Below are 8,245 nucleotides of genomic sequence, written 5' to 3'. Positions count from 1 at the left end.
GCTCTTGACGTGAGACCAAATAAATTTAATCTCTCATCGACCTGGAAAACCTTCCAATACTTCAGCCCTTTTGATTTATTCTAGATTTCTTTATATTTTAGACTCTTTCATTAGAACCCTATAGGTGTGCAGAGAACTACAAACAATCCAGAATGGTTTGGAACACATGTGTATTGTGACAATGGATGAGGCCAGGGAATTTTCAGGGGTCATAAAACCAGAAACATTTTAAGTCAGGCTAGGAAAATGAATTTTGTCCTATAGGTCATGGGGACCTAATGAAGGATTTCACATGAAAAGATCACATCTGTGTTTTAAGATCACTCAAAAGAGGGCAAACTGGAGAGAAACTAGCCTGGAGGAATAATGAATTCCTGAGTAGGTGGGTTAAACTCATGCTTAGGGCTTCAATAATGCAGGGGTGAATGAGCCTGTGTCAGTTGCATGATTTATCCGGAATTTTGCAAGCAATGAAATATAGAGAAAAGTTCTTCTTTTAATATCAGTATATGCATAAACTTTGGGTTTTATAGTTTGGTGTTATTTTGATTTTGATTTACAGATTGCAGCAAAGGGATTGCAATGCCTAGAGCACTTAAAAATTGCATTGGAATAGATGAAGAGTAATAACGGCTGGAATTAAGACAACAGCATTAGAGACAAAGAAAAGGCAAGGTTCAAGGAAACAACAGTCACAGTGGAATTCTTTTCCAAAAAATAGCAGAACAGGGATTATGGGGTTTTTTTTTTCAGCCCAAAGTCTCTTCCTGACAGTGACAGAACATGACAATATAGCTGCTTCCAACAAATTAACTTTCAATGTCATGAATATATTCTAAATGCAACTTTATCATTTTCCCAAAAACAGGTGTCCAAGATATTCTCTAGGTTCTTATTTACTTATTTTTATTCATTTTACTTATTTTATTCATTTACTTGTCAAATATGTCAAATATTACTAACCTTTACTATGAACTGAGAAGTGTGTTAGGTCTTGAATATACAGAAGAAAATAAGAAAGATGTATTGCCTGATGTTAAGAAGTTTACAGCCCAGCAACATGGATAGATATTGAATAAAAAAACAAAATTCATCATTTCAGCAAATATGTGATAGAAACTACTTTCTTTCACAGCCAACTCCTCAAAGAGAAAATTGTAACACATGGTGTCTGAACATACCTCCCATCCACTCTTCAATCCATCCTATCTGGCTCAGTTCTTTAGACCTGCTTTTGATAAGATGTTCAATAACCACCTTGTTACAAACACAATAAATAATCTTGAGCCAGCATCTTGTTTGAAATCTCAGCAGCATTTGACACTCTTTCCTCAGCCTCTCAAACATCACAATCTCCTCTTTTACCCCTTTGCTTCTGCCTCTCAGTCTCCTTTGCTGACTCTTCTTCACATTGTTTCTTGTAGTTTCTCCACATCTTGACTTCTCCTAAAGGGAACTCATCCCCTCTCATGGCCTCATATATTCTCTACATATTTCAAGATTCCTAGGCTTAAGTTTCCAACACCAATGTTTTGTGAACTAGAGGTTCATATAATCCAGTAGATTATCTAATACCTCCACTCTGATGTTTCATGAGCATCATGACCATGACATGTCCAAAATGTAATTCTTGGTTTCCTGACTCTTCCTATCCCAAATAAGTTCTTCTTGCAGTGTTACCATTCTCATTAAGTGGCATAATCAACTGCCGAATTGCTCAAGATAGAAAGTTATGTGTCGACCCTGACATTTCTTTCTCCACTAACTCTAAAATATCTCTTCACCTGACTTCATTTCTCCTTGCTCCACCCTAGTCTAGACCACCATTATCACTCACCTGAGTAATCAGGATATCGTCCTAACTTCTCTCTCCAAAGTAATTGCTGTTTCCTTCCTAATAATTTTCTACATGATGACCAGATATTTAAAACACACACACACACACACACACACACACACACACACACCCCTCTCTAATCATACCACTTCCTCTTTAAAAATCATTAATGATTTCTCTTGCATTGAGCATCTAATCCAAATTCAGCATGACCTTCAAGGGTCAGCATGATCTGAGATATGACTAACCAGTTTTGGTGTCTTTTTTTGTGACACCCTTATCTCTATGTTTGAATCATAGGAATCTTTCAGTTCCTCAAACATTCTATGACCTCACACTCCTTGGGGATCTTGTCTATGTTCTTTCTACTTCTTGAAGTACTCTTTTCTGCTTGCCAGCTAATGTCTGTTATATCACTCTCCAAAATAGCATCTATTTCCTTGTATTTATTGTCTCTTCCCTCCCACTAAAATGTAAGCTCCATGCAGCAGGGATTTAGATGGTTTACTTACTCTTATGTACTCAGCACTTGAGAGTTTCTAGCACATAGTATTCATTCAATGAATATTTATTTAATGATTAATTAGCTAATCATCAGACTGCTGATTTGGTTAGTTTTCTTTATTGTATCATAGGCTTTTGTTATACCGCCTACTCCTCTGTAGCATCGATCACTGTCGTCATTCTACAGTTACTCATGATGACAATAGTGATTATGACTGAGTAGGATTTTGAAGGATGAATGAGGTGTCGAGTCACTTGACCACTTCTAGCTTTTAATTATTTACTGAAAGGAGAGAATAGGGAGATGTAGTAGGATGCATTTTCTTTTAGGTTCCTCTGAGCTGTTGAATTCAAAGTCTAAGCAATTCAGGATTCAAACCAAAGGGTACTTAGTCTCTGAGAGGTGCTAAAGGACAGAGGAATGAGCACTATATCAGGAATAAGGGACTCTGATTGCAGTTTTAAAGATTTAGCTGGGTGACATTTGCCTTTCTGTGGCACAGTAGCTAAAATTACAGAAAATAACATCTTGCCAAGTGTATTAGTCAAGGTTCTCCAGAGACATAAAACCAATAGGGTATATGTCTCCTATTTATTTGTATAGAATTTGTTATAAGGTATTGGCTTCTCCTGATTATGGAGGCAGAGAATCTTATAATCCTCTATCTGCTAACTGGAGATCCAGGAAAGCCTGTGATATAGTCTGAAGGTCTGAGAACAGTTTAGTCCATAGTGTAGATGCCATCCTGAGCCTGAAGGCCTGAGAAACAGGAGAAGTGAGGGCAAGAGGAGACCTTTGATTCAGCTCAAGCAGTCAGGCAGGGAGAGAATTCAATGCTTCCTCCACCTGTTTGTTCCATCCAGTTTCTTAGCAGACTGAACATTGCCCTCTCACATGATTTGCCTTACTTGGGTCACTAATTCAAATGCTAATCTCTTCCAGAAACACTCACAAACACACCCAGAAGTAATGTTTAAGCAGTGATCTGGGCATCCCCCGGCCCCATCGAGTTCCTACATAAAATCAATCATCACATCAAGATTGGAAACAGAATCCTGAAATTTATCTACTTTTTAAAGTACGTTTCCACCTACTATCCATCCATCCTTTTCATCCAGTATTTATGCAGTGTTCACTCACTGTGTGCAGCACTGTGCCAGACCCTGACTTAGGCAGGAAGGATTCAAAGATACATAAAATCAAGTACCTGTCCGGACGGAGATTATGGTTTAGAGAAGGAATCATATAAGAAGGCAGTTTAGAATTCAATATTTTAAGGATGAGAAGGAAATATAAATACTGCTCTGAGACTAGTGCCATTAAGGAGAGTTTCTGAAGGAAATAAGAACTGAGCTGAGTCTTTATTTAAAAAAAAACAAAACGAGGGAATGTTAGCTAGGAAGAAAGATTGAGAAGGAGATTCTGGACGTGTATGTGTGTCTGTGTGTGTGTGTGATTGAGATAGAGAAGGGGGCAGGTGGAGGGGAAGCAATATAAGCAGGAAGATGTGTGCACACAATCCATTGTTGCTGGATCATAAAGGGTATGTGGGGAATGTTGGCCGCAGAAGCTGAGGCCAGGTCATGGTAAGCCTTGGGTGGTGTGGGCTTTATCCTCTAGATAAGGGGGAGACACAGAAGGTTTGTAAGCAAGAAAAGGAGGGTGATGTGGTCAGATTTATATTTTAGAAATGTCACTCTGGCAGCTGCATGGTATTTGGAATGGACAGAGTCAAGATGAGAGGTAAAATAGGGACCTACCTATCAACTTCACGTATCTTTAGATATCACTTCATTGCATCCAAATATACAGAGTCCTATAACCTGAGATTTGAGTAGGAGTCTTACAGATCATCTGTCCAAATTCAAATCAACAATTCAAATCAACGATTCAAATCTCGGATCCCCCTGCCAAATCCTAGCCACGTGGTTCCTGTACACACACACACACATATACACACACATACACACATCACACACACACACACTCACACAGACACAAACTCGACCATTGTTGTACTGCACGCAGACAGCTTTCTGAGCATGCAGGCACTGGCAATTGCCCGTGGTTTTATTTCCCCAGGTACCTAGTGTAACACAGCCACTGCCTGACAGATCTAATCACAGGCAGGGTCTCTTTCGCAGTCACCCCAGAGTAAAAGCTCAGCGTGTTCCCAAGGAAATGACTGAAACATACAAATCAATTGCCCTTTTCTTCTCTTCTTTTTTGACCCCATTTTGAATGCAAGTATGAGGTTTGATAACAGTACCAGGAGAGGAGGTGGATTTCATATGTCCAGGGACTCATCAAAAGGAAAAAGACTGCACAAAGATAGAAGTCCTCAGCCTTGCACCAACCTCGAAGATTGCCACAGCCACTCCTGAGAATAGCCAGGAACGCAATCAAACTCTCAAATGTCAGTGTCAGAATGAGGAAAAACATCCAGCACCCAGTCCTCACTGCCTTTGGATGGGGCTTCTCATCACCACACTGCTTCCTGCTGCTCCCTGCCCATGCTCTTGATTACCAGCTTTGGGGCCTCTGTTTATTATCACCCCCACACTGCACGCCAATGCTACACATTTAACTTCAGTGTGTCCTTCCCAGCCCAGTCCAAATGCCCCCTCATCTATCAAGTTTTACTTGGATGATCTCTTCTAAAACTTCTGTATCACTCCAAATGTGTCTTTAATATGGTAATCATCTATGTTTATCTTACATTAGGACAATTGATATGCATGACTCATTTCTTCTATCCTGACAGCTTCTTGAGGGCAGGGTCAGCCTATACATATTCTCTAGCCTGGCCTCGGGCTTGGCATATGGAAGGCACTGGATTAAAGTTTGTTAATTAAGTAGGTGAAATGGAACTGGAACTCATAGATGTAAGTGACCTAATTTTGGGCCTTTGGGGATAAAATTTAATCATGAAAGGAACTTGAGGAAGACCTACTTGTTCCAGAAAGAGGCTAGTGAGACTATATTGGGCTTCCTGTTTTCTTGCCAGGAAGCAAAATGCTATTCTAAGAGGGATAGTCCCAAAAGCCAGTCACGCCTGCATGCTAGATCAAACAGCATCATACAGAGGCCAGGAGAAACATGTGTTCTGAAGGTAGATATATCTGTTTGGGATCTTGACTCCTATGTCAACACCTATATGACCATGGGAAATTTACCCTGCTCTAACCATAAAGCAGGAGGAGTTGTTCCTACCTTAGGGGGGATATCACAAGCAGAGGATGATCGAAGTGCCTTGCACAGTGACTACCATACTGCCATCTTCTAACAAATGTCTATTTTACTTTTCTTCTTCCTCCCCTTTCATGCTTTGAATCTAATTTCTATTTCATATGCAGATTTTATTAAAGAAAACATGTTATCTTTCTATTTTCTGACTATCCAATAATGGAGAAATGGGCCTAGGTGGCTATGTTTGTATCTGGTGAGCTCATAGTCTGGCCTTAGGTGAAGGGAGTGGAAATTCTTTGCCATTTCAGCTCCTCTCAAATAGTTATGTGGAACTAAGGCCTTGAAACACTGAATCAATTGATTATGAGTAGCTTAGACATCAAGTTATATAGAGCCAGGTTAGAAGGAGTCTCCATGGTTGACAAAAGCCACTCATGACCAGAAGTGGTAAAGCTTCTTCATTTTTAAAAATATATTTTTTATTCATATTCAGGGTCTGGGTTCCAGCTTTCATTATTTCTCACCTGGGTAACGGACTATATTGGTTGAATCTATGTCTCAGTTTTTAGCCCACTTTGCTCCATTAGCTTCTTGTAGCATCAGTCAGTGGTCCTTCTAGAATCTAATCTTGTGAGACCTCTGATTGATACTCCTTCAGTAAATTCCTGTTTGCCTATAGCATTCTTTTCAACCTCTTCCAGAGAAATACTTACAAGCATAGAAATAGAGCATGTTGCATGGGATCAGAGATGGAAGGGGCCCATCTCAACCTCAAGTCTCTTGTGGCAATATGTTGTACCCATGTCAGTAGCCTACTAGTCAATTTATTTCACTATCTTAGGGTGTTTTAAGCTTCTCCAGAGAAACAGAACCAACAGAATATATATTGGGAGGGGTGGGGAGGAGTCACTCTAAGGAATTGGCTAATGTGACTGTGGAGACTAAGAAGTCCAACAATCTGCCATTTGCAAGCTGGAGGCCCAGGAAAGCCGATGATATAGTTCTAGTTCAAGCCCATCCGCCTGAGAACTAGAAGACTGAAAGGTCTATTTCCTGGTCCAAATGCAAGGGAAGACTGATGTCCCAGCTCAGTCAGGCGGAAAGTCAGTTGTTTCTTCCTCCACTTTTTATTCTGTTCCCACCCCCTATGACTTGGATGAGGCTCACTCACACTGGGGAGGGCAATGTGCTTTATTCAGTCTATTGATTCAAATGCTAATCTCATCCTCAAAGACACACCCATAAATAATTTTTAGTCCAATATCTGGGTACCCTGTGTCCCAGCCAAGTTGACAAATAAAATTAACCATGACACAAGAAAATAGTGCTGCATATATTGTCCTTTGCTTTTCCTTATCACTTTTGTGTGTGTGTGTGCATGTGTGTGTATGGAGGTGTCTGGGGATACAGGGCAAAATATATAGTTACAACATTTATTAGAGTACTTTGACACTCCTGGTTTATAACATTGTCCTGGCATATCAATAAACAGCACCAACTTTCATTCTCAATTAATAGAACCCACTTTCATTATGGATGTGGATGATAAAGTATATGGTCACTCTAGAGAAACATGACTGATAGTTCTCTTCATTTTCCTATTACTGTTGTAACTTTCATGACATGTAAATGGACTAAGGGTCTCAGGAACAAATCCCCATAATTAATCCTCATCGTTCAATTGCCAAACATCACTTTCATTTTGTTACAACAAAATATTCAATTTTGGTTTCATTTGTTCACACAATGTCTGAAATACCTCCAGAACCAGAATTTGTGGACACCTTTTAATCATTGAAGAGGACGATGAAATCCTTCACTTTATACAGGTTTCTATTTTTTGTTATGGGTTTTTTCTTGTCTATGACAAAAAGAGCTGTTTAGCTTTTCATTAGAAAATCATGACTCAGTGATCTTGGTTAAACAAATATACATTTTGCAGAGTAGAATAAGTTTTCTAAGCCACATCTCATTTCATTTTAGCTTTATCTTAAAAGATGAATCTTCTCTCTACTCTATTTATTAAATAAGATTTATCAGTTCTTTGCCTCCATTGAACATACAGAGAAATTCAAGAAATGTATTTTTTAAGATGATACATTCTTGGAGAATAAAACAAAGGTGACTAATTCCAGAGTGCCCAGTGGCCTGATCTGTTCCCATCTGGGCACAGAAGTCACAGGTGTATGTGTACATGTGTATATGATTTTACACATATACAAATATTTTTAAATTTATGTATCATTTTCAAAATGTTTAATATTATGTCACTCTTTTGCAAATAAACATCTTGATACTAACACTTTCTTTTTTTTAATATCAATACTTTCAATCTGAAAACAATATAGGAAAGACAAAGCAACCACAGAACTGGCATCAGTGTTTTAGGAATTAGATATTAAAGAATGAAATTAACTCTAGTTCTCAGCTAATTGTTTAAGAATATGTGTCTGAGGGATCCCTGGGTGGCGCAGCGGTTTGGCGCCTGCCTTTGGCCCAGGGCGCGATCCTGGAGACCCGGGATCGAATCCCACGTCGGGCTCCCGGTGCATGGAGCCTGCTTCTCCCTCTGCCTGTGTCTCTGCCTCTCTCTCTCTCTCTCTCTCTCTCTCTCTCTGTGTGTGTGACTATCATAAATAATAAATTAAAAAAAATTAAAAAAAAAGAATATGTGTCTGAGTACACCAAAAAGCAGTGGGCAATAATATCATTCA

The 8,245-nt window shown here is 39.2% G+C and overlaps 1 long non-coding RNA gene across 1 annotated transcript; it reads left to right on the top strand.

Moving 5' to 3' along the window:
* The first annotated feature begins 222 nt into the window (after nucleotides 1-222).
* LOC112650311 (uncharacterized) lies at nucleotides 223-5,670 on the top strand. Its single transcript, XR_003130102.3, has 3 exons — nucleotides 223-382; nucleotides 3,285-3,420; nucleotides 4,591-5,670. It is a non-coding gene; the product is annotated as an uncharacterized LOC112650311 (long non-coding RNA).
* The last annotated feature ends 2,575 nt before the right edge of the window (nucleotides 5,671-8,245 follow it).

This window comes from Canis lupus, chromosome 11 (assembly GCF_003254725.2).
Source record: "Canis lupus dingo isolate Sandy chromosome 11, ASM325472v2, whole genome shotgun sequence".
Taxonomy (NCBI): Eukaryota; Metazoa; Chordata; class Mammalia; order Carnivora; family Canidae; genus Canis; species Canis lupus.
The sequence above is the reverse complement of the archived record's forward strand: the minus strand, read 5'-3'. Positions and strand labels throughout refer to the sequence as shown.